The sequence below is a fragment of the Myotis daubentonii genome, chromosome 15 (assembly GCF_963259705.1).
Source record: "Myotis daubentonii chromosome 15, mMyoDau2.1, whole genome shotgun sequence".
Classification (NCBI taxonomy): domain Eukaryota; kingdom Metazoa; phylum Chordata; class Mammalia; order Chiroptera; family Vespertilionidae; genus Myotis; species Myotis daubentonii.
The window spans coordinates 54,262,603-54,274,691 of record NC_081854.1 but is presented as its reverse complement, the minus strand read 5'-3'; positions in this window follow the sequence as shown (position 1 = coordinate 54,274,691).

Below are 12,089 nucleotides of genomic sequence, written 5' to 3'. Positions count from 1 at the left end.
ACTGCCGCTCATTTCATTAGGAAAACTCATTTGCATCCACATTTATACTTACATGTGTAATAATGCACGGGCCCAGGCTGAATACAAGGTGGTAATTCAATCAAAAAGCTCCTTTGATATGCTATCATAAACAGCAAAAAAGGGAAACAGGGCCTGGGGAATAAATCACCCTCTTACTATTCAGCTGGGACCAGACGGGGCTATTTCACACTGCGCGCCTTGGTGCGGTGTTTCCCAAACATAAAACCACTGCTTCTGCCTGTTCCTCAGTGACATGTGGCTGCTGGAACCGGCAGCTTGTGTGACTCCGGCAGGTGCACGGGTGGATCCCAGCGGTGGAATCAGGCGGCAGGCGACGGAGACAATGAGGCAATTAAATATTTTTAATTAAAAGAATTTTAATCAAAAATTTAAAAACACTTGAAATTTTAATCCGAAGCATAAGGTTTGCACGCACGCCTCCAGTTGGAGGGAAGGAGCCCTACGGAAAAGGAGCAGCGTTTTCCAAGCAGCGGTGTTTCCAGTTGCTAATTAGACATCTTCTCCTGGCTGATCGTATCATTGGGAAATGGGTAGGTGGCATTTCACAAGGCTTTGCAGGGTTATTGCTTAGAGCGGTGGTTCGCAACCTTGGCTGCCCATTAGAATCACCTGGGAATCTTTTAAAAATCCTATAGGATCCCCATCAGATTATCAAATGATTTCTCAACAGAAACACATCAGGCCAGAAAAGAATGGACAGAAATTTACAAAGTGATGCAAAGCAAAGGACTGAATCCAAGAATACTCTATCCAGCAAGGCTATCATTCAAGATTGGAGGGGAAATAAGAAGCTTCACAGACAAAAAAAGGCTAAGGGAGTTTATCACCACCAAGCCAGCAATGCAAGAAATGCTAAAGGGACTGGTGTAAAAAGAAGAAATAAAAAACCCAGAAAGAAAACAGCCACACAAAAAAAAATTAGAAATGGCTACAAACAAGTACCTTTCAATAATAACTTTAAACGTAAATGGACTAAATGGTCCAATTAAAATCCTGATGTCTGGGCCTCATCCTCCGGAAATTCTGTTTCTTTTTTTTTTTTTTAAATATATTTTATTGATTTTTTACAGAGAGGAAGGGAGAAGGACAGAGAGTTAGAAACATCGATGAGAGAGAAACATTAATCAGCTGCCTCCTGCACACCTACTGGGGATGTGCCCGCAATAAAGGTACATGCCCTTGACCAGAATCAAACCTGGGACCCTTCAGTCCGCAGGCCGACGCTCTCTCCACTGAGCCAAACTGGTCAGGGCAAGAACCTATATTCTTTTTTATTATTATTATTGCTTAAAGTAATACAAAGGGTATTACATATGTGTCCATTATCCCCCCCCCCCCCCGCCCTAGACAGTCCCCTAGCCTCCCCTATCACCCAGTGTCTTATGTCCATTGGTTATGCTTATATGCATGCATACAAGTCCTTTGGTTGATCTCTTACCCCCCTACCTCCTGTCCCCCAACCCTCCCCGGCCTTCCCACTGCAGTTTGACAATCTGTTTGAGGCAGCTCTGCCTCTGTATCTATTATTGTTCAAAAGTTTATAATGGTCTCTATTATCCATGAATGAGTGAGATCATGTGGTATTTTTCCTTCATTGACTGGCTTAGGGAAATTCTGTTTCTTTGTTATGGGTTGGGGCCATAACATTAGTAACAAAGAAACAGAATTTCCAGAGGATGAGGCCCAGACATCAGGATTTTCCAAAGGTTCCCAGGTGATTCTAATGTGCAGCCAAGGTTGAGAACCACTGGCTTAGATGGTGCCGGGTGATCTTGGGGACGTTGGCCTGCAATACTCCTTGCCTATATCCTCATGCGGCCGGCTCCTTGTCCTTCACCTTGGAGTGCCACTTCCTCAGCCAGGCTTCCCTGATTTCTCCCCCATCACTAGCCATGCTCAGCATTCTCTGACATCACCCTGGGGCTGGTGTTTTTTTAATCTCTTATTATAGACATTTTCAAGCATATTTAAAAATAGAGAGAATACAGACCGGGCCTGCTGTCCTCAGCTTCGACACCCACCTGCACTTGGCCTTTGCTGCAATCCTCTCTACCCACTGCCCACTCCCTCCTCATGCCCAGTGACTTCAAAGCGCACCATGTCTTTTCATCTGAAATATTTGAGCGTTGCTCTGAAACACAAGAACTTTAAACAACACAAGCACAGCATCATCCTCGCATCAGAAAAATTAACATAATCACTATCAATATCACATCTCCGGACAAGCGTTCCCACTTCTCCCATTTGTTTGAATTGGGATCTTTTCTATGTTGTTCAATGTCTTTATGTTTTCCTTCCATCTCTCTTTTTTTCCAACTTGCAATTTGCGGGGGCGGAGGGGGGGAGTGGTTGTGTTAAGGAAGCCAGGTCATGTGCTTTGTAGAGTCTTTCACAGTCTGGATTTGCTGATTGCATCCTGCAGGTCATTGAACATGTGCCTCTGTGCCTTGCAGGCCCTGTTCATTGGTGGTTAGGTCTACGGTCCTCAAACTATGGCCCGCGGGCCACATGCAAATACAAATATTGTATTTGTTCCCATTTTGTTTTTTTATTTCAAAATAAGATATGTGCAGTGTGCATAGGAATTTGTTCATAGTTTTTTGTTTTTTTTAAACTATAGTCCGGCCCTCCAACGGTTTGAGGGACAGTGAACTGGCCCTCTGTTTAAAAAGTTTGAGGATCCCTGGTCTAGAGGCTTGATCAGGTTCAAGTTCAATCTGTCTCTGCGAGGTTATTTCATTGATAGCGTTGGCTTCTTCCAGTGGGAGGTATGGAATGTCTGTGGTTTCTCTCTCCATGACTTCACTGAGCACGGACGCTCGCTGCCTACAACCATGGATTCGTCAGGGCTTGCACAATAGTGACGTCCCACTTCCAGCATCCCTTCTCCACTTCTTAGCTAGAAAACTCCACAAAGAAAAACTTTCTCCATCAACTGCATGGATCCCCTGAGATATAGGTCAGGGAGAAAAGGCAGCATAAATGCTTGATTTTTTTTTTTTTAAGGATTAAGATGGTTTCCCAGAAAACCCCAAAGAAACCAATGATTGACATCTGCCTATCTACCCACCTATCTACCTGAGATTAATGTAGTCTTGTTGTAAGTAAATTAACTTAGGTAAAAATATGAGTTAAAAGAAAATATTAATTAAATAATAGGAGGAGTGGGACAGTCTTAGGTAAAGGAAGTTTGGAGAAATGCCCCCTTAAAAGGCAGCCCCCACCAGGGTTGGGGTAAGGAATAAATGTCGACGGTATGAGCGTATCTAACAAAAGAGTTGGTTGTGCAAAGGAGGGGGGTCAGCTTGGAACTTGGGAAACACTGAGATGAGGAGGCAGAAATGGGGGTGGCCCAGAGGAGGAGAAGGCCCACCCCCTGCAGTCCCAAGGAAGTATTCCTGGGGTGTGTGTGTGTGTGTGTGTGTGTGTGTGTGTGTGCAAAACCATCTGCATTTGAGAAGCACTGTGGTGGACGGAACATGGCAAACTGAGCAAATGCGTACCACTCAGCATGGGCTGGAGAGCAGGGAGGAAGGGGAGTGAGGCAGGAGAAAGGGAAACTCATGACCAGCGATTTCACCGGGGACAGCCGTCATCAAATCCGAGCTTCGGGAAGATCATCCTGGCTGTTCTGGATCATTCCAGAGTTTCCAAGCTTCCTGACAGGATCCCTGATCTTCGGGAAGTGACTACAGGTCCCAGTTAGCGTCAGTTATGGGGTCGGTCAGCATGAGCCTGGCCCAGGGGGAGTCTGTTGCCCTTGAATTCGCGATGAGCTTCTGGACGCTCAGTTGAACTGTGGAGAACGCATTTTATTGATGAGGAGGGAAAGGCTCAGACAGCAGGAGTAACTTCCTAAGGCGGCGTGGCTAGGAAATGGCCTCGTTGACAAAACCCAGGACGTTCCAAACTCGGGGATCCTTGCTTGGCTCCAGTGAGGGGCACATGTGGATTTTAGACAGTAGCAGACAGAACTTTCTCAATTGAGCTATCATAAAAGTGGGATTTATTTATCACAGTCTCACATAAGGCTGATACACAGCCGACACGCAGATGAGGTGGGGACTACTGTATCCCCACTGTATGGACGGAGAAAGCGAGGCAGAGGGTGTTCAAGTCACTGATCCAAGGTCACACAGACAGCTGTAGAGCTGGGAGTCAAACATCAGTCGTTCCTCCCCTGGACCCCTCTGAGTAGCAGCCGACTGTCTTACAATGTAGTGGGCTCCCAGCCACCAGAAATGCAAGCCACGGCCGGCCAGTTAGCTAAATGACACAGGGCATGTGAAAACACAAAGTACAGCCCTCGCTACATACCAGATGCCCATTCCATGGCAACCCACCTTCCAGGGGATCCCCGCGTGGATGCCAGGAGCACTTGGAGCTGCTTCCAACTGGTGTTGCTATGAGCATCCCCAAAAGGGGCAGCCTTGCACGCCTGAGGTCTCGCCTTGCCAGGAGAGAGCAAACAGCTTGAGCAAGCACCACGGAGCAGAAACATAACCCTCCCACTGCGGCCCCGTCCTAAGCGCGGTGCGTACGTGAACTCATCCCGGCCTCCAGCTCCCTGGCTCAGGTACTACTGTCATGTGTGGTTTCCAGATGAGAGAGTGGAGGCTACAGAAGATGAAGCAACTCGCCCCAGTGACTTCACTGGAGAAACTGGGGTGAAACCCAACAACGGCCCAAACTCAAATCCTGGTCCGGAAGCCACCATCTACTTTAAAGTTTACGTAACATGGGCCAGGGGCCAAGGACCCCAAGAGCAGCAAGGAGCACGGTCAACTTTACTAGTGGAGTTTGGGGTGGCCTCAATAACTAATAGAGGCCCTGATCCCCTTAGAGGACAAGGAACTCTCAGGTCATTAATTCTATCTCCCACAGACACGTGCACACATGTGCACACACATGCGTGCACACACATACATGCACACACGCACATGCATGCATAAGCACGCTTCCATCTCAGGAAAAGGAATCAGTAGTTTCCCACTCCTTCAAGGACTCTTGATGAAATGCTGTAGGTCAGGTGGGATGGGCAGGGGCCTGAGTCTGGACGCGTCCACCATCCCCGTTTAAGCTCCTATTGTGTGCCATGCACTGGGGTTGGGTTTAAGGCTAGAGGTGGAAGCTAGAGGCATGTCCGAGGTGCTGTGGGAGCCCGGGAGAAATGCCCCAGTGTGTCCCTGAGCTGGTTGTTGGGGGGCGGGGCGTGGGCTGGACCCTGTCCTATTCTCCCCTCAGGTCCACAGGACCCAGCAGTGTCCACTGCAGAGTCGGCCACCACCAAGTGTCACTTGGGCAGATGAATGAAGAGGTGTGTGACCTTGGCCAAGGTCAGCGTCTTCCTTGGTAGCCTGAGGATCCTCCAACCACTCAGAGGGAAGCCCTGGGGAAGGTTCCGGCCATGGAATACATGTGAGAGGCCTCCAGGGCCGCACGGCGGGTGGCCCCTTTTCTAGGGAAAACCCGACTTTCCGTCAACGTCCATGTTCACAGGAGCTTCTGCGACGGTAAGAGAATAAACCTCACGGGACAGCTTTTAACCTTGTCATTTCTGTCTTGCTCTCAGTCCGCCACGCAAAACCGCCTCCTCCTCCAACACCCGCCTGGTGGTCTCACCAAGCATCTTCAAAACAAAAGTAAAAACAAATGAACAAACAAAATGGCATCTCCGAGCCTGCCAGGGTCCCCCTCGCCGCCTTGGCTGCAGCTCAGCCCCAGGCAGCTCCTTCCCTCTTCGGCCGAAGCAGTAAAAACCTTTCAGCAATAAAACCCTTTCACGGGTTGACAAGGAAAAGGCAGCCGGGCCTCAACTCCCGGGGATCCAGGAAGCCTCTCTCATGTTAATTGGTTTCCTAATTGGACTGTTTATGGGTTGTGCGCGCAGTGACGCCTGGCATTCCTATCTGGCAGGAGTTCATAGTTTAATAACGAGGAGAAAGCCCGAAGTTGCTGGAAAACTGTGGTTTTGTTCTCCAGAAAGGCCTCCATGCAAAGCCGTCCCCCAAGACAGAAAGGATGTCCAGCTGTGCTGGCCCGGTAGCGGGTCCGTGCTTGGGGCGCCTTTGGGTTCCCTTGTGATTTAGTGGACCGGGCAGAACGGGGCCGTGGGGGGCTCCCTGGGGCCTGACAGCTCTGTAACTGCACCCCCGCCCTCACTGACGGCAGATAAGGGGGTAAGCAGGGCCCTTGATGGGCCTGATTGATTCTCCGGGAGGAAGGCTTGTCTTCCCTGGCGGGCGGGATGACTTCATTCTGGTAGATGAGGTCACTCGAGTCAAGGCAATAAAGTGTCTGATATTCACATGGAAGCCCGTTTCCAAAGCCGCCTCCCGAGCAAAGCCTGGCCGTGCCCCCATTTGCCTGCGCTCCGTCAGCGAGCCGTGTCTGCACGGAGACCCTTCTTCGCACAGAACGATTTATTCCAGAACGAAAACTTCCCCGTCCCCCCAGAGCAAACTCCAAAGCCAAACTGGACGGTTCTAATTTATAAGAGGTGGTGGAGGCTGGGGCGGGGGTGCCGATAGTGCGGAAACATTGTCCGAACGACTTGGACGTCTGGTGAAGAGAAGCTGGGGGCGTTTTCCCAAAGGAAATCATATTCTAATTGTTGCCACGCCGTTGCAACGGGGTCCCTGGTTGTCTGACTTCAGCCCACTGGTCACGTTCAGCCCTGCAAGTCCCTGGTATCAATTTTCTGGTAGAGAACCAGACGGGGAACTCAGCTTTCATCTAATCCCGGCGATTACAAGTAACTTTTGCATGATGCTACTGCAGCGAGGTGGCTTTAACTGAAGGCGGCAACACGGGGGCAGGTTTGGATTTGGGGCAGGACAGAAGAAAAACAGTTCTTTTTCAATAAAGGCGGAAGAAAGGCCGATCTCTGCCTCTGACCGCCCATGAGAAATCTCCACTCAAAACGCTGAAGTCTGTTTATGATTTGAGTTTTAAACTGATCTTATTTGACCCAGTTTTACGTGTTTCAAGCTCTCTGTTCAGCGGTCAGAACGTGGTGGTGGATCCGGCTGGCTAGCTACCTCCCCAAGCACTGGGTTACTTAATTGTAAAAGGGTACTGACCCCAACATCATGCAAGGGAACCCCGTGTTTCGTAGAAACTGTGATGCCTTCGCTGGCAAGGTTGAAAGAAAGCAACACTGGTGATGAAATGATAGCCCAAAGCTTTCGTATCAGTTGCCATTTGTGTTGGAAAAGTTTGGGGAAGACATTTTTTGGACAGATTTTCACCATGTGTCACCCTTGGCTTCCCTAAAAAATGGGGGTGGAACACGTCGGTTGAGGCAATGACAACAGGGTCGTGACCACGGTGTGGCTGGAAGCAATTGTAAGAAGCCATTCATTGAAAGATGCATCCTGACTTTCCGAGACTCAGATAGGAAAGGATGTGTGTTAGACTGAGGTAAGTACTCAATAAAAACGCAGTCATTGTCGTATTAGTTCTTATTCCCGAGAGGAACTGTAATATAGGTAACTGCAAATCTTCCCACTTTAAAAAAATATATTTTTATTGATTTCAGAGAGGAAGGGAGAGGGAGAGAGAGAGAGAAATATCAATGATGAGACAGAATCATTGATCAGCTGCCTCCTGCACCACCTCCCACCACTGGGGATCAAGCCCACAACCCGGGCATGTGCCCTGATCAGGAATCGAACTGTGACCTCCTGGTTCATAGATGAATGCTCAACCACTGCGCCACGCCGGCCGGGCCCCCAGTTTGTATCAAAGGGCATATGTCAACAAGTTTGATGTCTGAGTTTCCCTGGACAAACACAGCCCTTGCTCTGGCCCCATTGGGTACAGCCAATCAGGCTTTCTTCCAGTAGTCCCACCCAGGGCCCTCACTGGCCCAGCCTAGCTCACGTGCTCATTTCTGAAGCAGAATGGCATGTTTTGATTGGCCAGGCGTGGGTCATGTGCCCGCCTGTGTTGCCAGAGGTAGAGTTGGCCTTACCTAAGCTTACCTGGCTTGGAAATGGGGACCCAGTTCTTATCTGAAGAAAGATCAAAATGATAGATTACCAGAAAATGGAAAAATGTTAAAACCACTTTCTTTGACTCAACTCAAGACTCGGATATCCACAGTTATTTAAGCAGCCACCTGGGACCCCAACCTACCCTGGGGTTCAGGAATTCCCTAACAGCCTTAAGTCCGCATGAGCAGCTAACAGACTCATAAGCAGCCTGGCAAATAGTGAATGACCATCTTTCTGGAGCCATAACTCCCCACCAAGACTAAGGCTTCTCACTCTCTCTTCCCGGATACATGGCAAGGATAGCGGAAGCGGTGCCTAGCATTGGCAAGAGGACATCTATCAGTTGCCTTCCATGTGTGCCCCAACTGGGGATCTAACATGCACCCTGGACATGTGCCCTGACCGGGAATCAAACCGGCAACCTTTCGGTGCATGGGATGAAACGCCGACCCCTGAGCCACTCCGGCCGGCCAAAGTGCACCTTCTCTGACTTGCTTTAACAGCCAGGGTTGAGCTGTAAAAGGTTTTCTTTTGACACTATCAGGTAAAGAGAATGCTGAATGAACCAGAAAAGGCGATGCCCTGAAGCATTCTGGGAAAAGGAGACGTGTTGTCTTCACTGGAGGTGGGCCTCCTGCTTACCGAGCCCTGGGGAGCCCCAGCTATGGGCCAGGAGCCGGGGCCCATGGGTGGGGACAGCTTGCAAGTAAGTCACGGCTGAAATGGTTCATACTGCAGCCATGAGTGTTACAGGAAGTGCAGGGCACGCTGAGGGTGGCTCCTGGGGGTAGAGCCCACTGGGGACATGGGATTCCGTGCTTCCTTCCACGCCAATCTCAACCCTGTCTGAGCTGGTGCAGAGTCCTTCCCTGGGCTCCCTGCAACCTTGTGAGGCCCCGGGAGGAGGAGAGGTTGCAGCCTTTCTTGACAAGCAGCCTCCATGCCATCCCCCACGGGCTGCCTTCCGCCCTCCCGCCCCCACAAATAAAATCCCGAGAATGGCCAATCTATCCTGTGCCCAGTCACAACAGCCCGCGGGAAGAAATGCAGAAACTCATAACTCCCAACCTCGGCTGTTTAGCATCCCATTAACAATATTCAAAATATAAATCAAAATTCATGGGACTAAGTAATATACAATTTGGAATTTATGGCATTTTAAAATAGGATGATTTCCTCAAATGCGCAATAAATTTGGTTTCGTGGAATTGCACTTGCCACCGCATTGTGACAGTTGCTTTATCTCCTCAGCCCACCAAAGCGGAGTCACTTTATAGAATCTAAATTCACAAATCAACTGTCGTCTTCACTTCGCTGATTCATTGCTGATGGGCCTTTCACAAGGTAAAAAAAAATAAAAATAAAAAAAATCCCTTCCCAGTTGACAAGCGTAATAAATGGGGAGGTGAGCACTGCCCATCCATCCGCGGGCCCACCGACCGGCCGGTGGTGACACATGGCGGAATAAACTCATAAACCAGCCGCGTCTTTCGACCTCGCAGAGCAAAGGGAAACAGAAAGGCGCTGATGGCCATCCCTGTGTTTCGGGATGGGGGTCTGTCCAAACCATCGAGGGTTCTATCAACCTACAGTGTACCTTAAAAACAAGAACACCGGCCAGGCCATCGAGAGCCAAAAACCCGGAAATGTTAGAGAGGTGTCTCCTTCGTCGGCTCTTACTGTCCCCGCTGTCCTGTTGTTTAATTCAGAGAGAGAAGGCTGGCAGTGGGGGACATTTACAGGGAGGGGGCACCGTTGAGTGTGCAGAGAAGCTTGATGGGAACACTGGGAAGAAGGAAGCTATAGAATTGGGAAGCAGAAGGGAAACAAATCCAAGGACACATCTATGCTGCAGAGCCGGAGCTGCCTGAACAGCTTTCCTGAACACCAAGTTCTAGCCCCAGCGGAGGTGAGGAAGACCCCTCTGTGCCCTTGTAAGCAATCGCTGTGATTAGCAAATACGTAGGCATTCACTCATTTCTTAGAAATGTACACTTGTCTTTTATTTGGCAAAAGCCAAAACCTTTAAAACAAATGTCCTAATTTATGGATGGCCCATGCCTTGCAAACTGTTTTTTTTAAATAAAAAATAAAAACCACAATGTAGAATGGAAAAGCACTTTGCAATTTCTAATTGACAATACTCGCTCGGTGCCCAAGTCTTAATTCTGTTTGAGAGGAAAGCAAGAGATGAAGACAGTGGCATGTGAGCCAAGACACTCCCAGAAGCACATACACTTCAATTCTCCGAATTCAACACTGCGACAGAGAGAACACGCCAGGATTCAAAGTGACTAAGGAGTTTGAACACCAGCTACTGCTCTGAAATGGGCATCTGCCTGCGAGAAGTACTCAAAGGCAGGGACACATTTAAGTAGATGCTGACTCTGACCTCATATTTGGAAAGGGTACCCAGATTGGTATGGCGAAGAGTCTTAAGAAGCTATTTTTATAATCAAAATAATGCCACATCATTATAGAAAGGTTGAGGGAGGGAGGTGGTGAAATCACCCTACTGCACTATTATTGTGTATTCACTTTGGCTTTGGCATGTGTTCATTGAATAGCATATATCTAATTATATATTTTAAGGGTTTTTTTTACGAAATTTTCTCATTATCTACCTAATGTGTGCATTATAAATTAGTTTACCGTTATTTAATTTATAATTATGGAATATTTAGGCAGTTTCTATATTTTCCAATTCAACCCAACTCTTATTCATGACCAAAGTCATATAAACTGGAAAGTGAAGGGAATGTCTTTGCCTTGATAAACAGTATAAAGCCACAATGACCTCCATTGCCATTTTTATTCAACATTGTTCTGGATGTCTTAGAAAGTGTAATAAAATAAGAAAAATGAAGTAAGAGAATTTGAAAAGCAGAAATAAAATTACATTATGCATATGTATAATATAATTGTCTACATAGAAAATCTAAAAGAATTAATACACTATAAGAAAGTGCAGTAAGGTTACTAGATTACAAGATCAATATAGCAAATACAGTTAAGAACCTATAGATCGGTGACAAACTATTAAATATGTAATTGAAAAAAAAAACTCATGATAAAGTACCTGAGGTTAAGTATATCCAAAAGTGTTCAAGACCTTTACAAGGAAAATTATAAAACTTTATGGAAGATTATAAGATGATGTTTAAATAAATTCAGAAGTACTTGGGGAAGGTCTCAACATTACAAAAGTAACAGTCATTGTTAAATAAATCAATAAGTTCAATAAAATTTCAATAAAAATTCCAACAGGTCTTTTTCAGAAGGTGACAAGTTGACCATAAAATTCGTATGTTATAAAAAGGATTGAGCCCTAGCTGGTTCGGCTCAGTCGATAGAACGTTGGTCTGTGGACTGAAGGGTCCTAGGGTCGATTTCAGTCAAGGGCACATGCCCACATTGCAGGCTCGATCCCCAGTAGGGGGCATGCAGGAGGCAGCTGACCCATGATTCTCTCTCATCACTGATGTTTCTATCTCTCTCTTCCTCTCCCTTCCTCTCTGAAATCAATAAAAATATATTTTTAAAATAAAAAGGATTGAAAAATAATCAACCAAGCACATAATAATTCTCAGATATTTTCACCATCTTCATCATCATCATCACCACCATCACCACCACCACCACCACCATCATCATCATCATCATCATGTACCCAATCAAAACAAAGCAAGATACTCAATTTTTGTTGAGATTTTGTTTTAACAAGATGCAACTTGGAAAGTGCAATTGCCATTTCATGGGCTGTGAGAAGACGTGTCCCATGACATTGCTTTGGCCAGCACCGAGACATGTAGTACTGGCAATATCGAGCAGCTGTTGATGGGCAGGCCTTGCGGAGGCCATGCCAACGACAGCTTCTCGGACGCCTCACCTGACAGTGTGATGCCAAGAGACAAAAAGACACCATTTGAGGATGAATCGAGAACAGGGGTCTCTTCAGAATGAAGCAGCACGCGCATGAGTAGACCAAACATGACCTTGCTATCTTCCTGGGAATTCAGCAATGTCCCCTCATTCCTCTGGTGGTAGCAT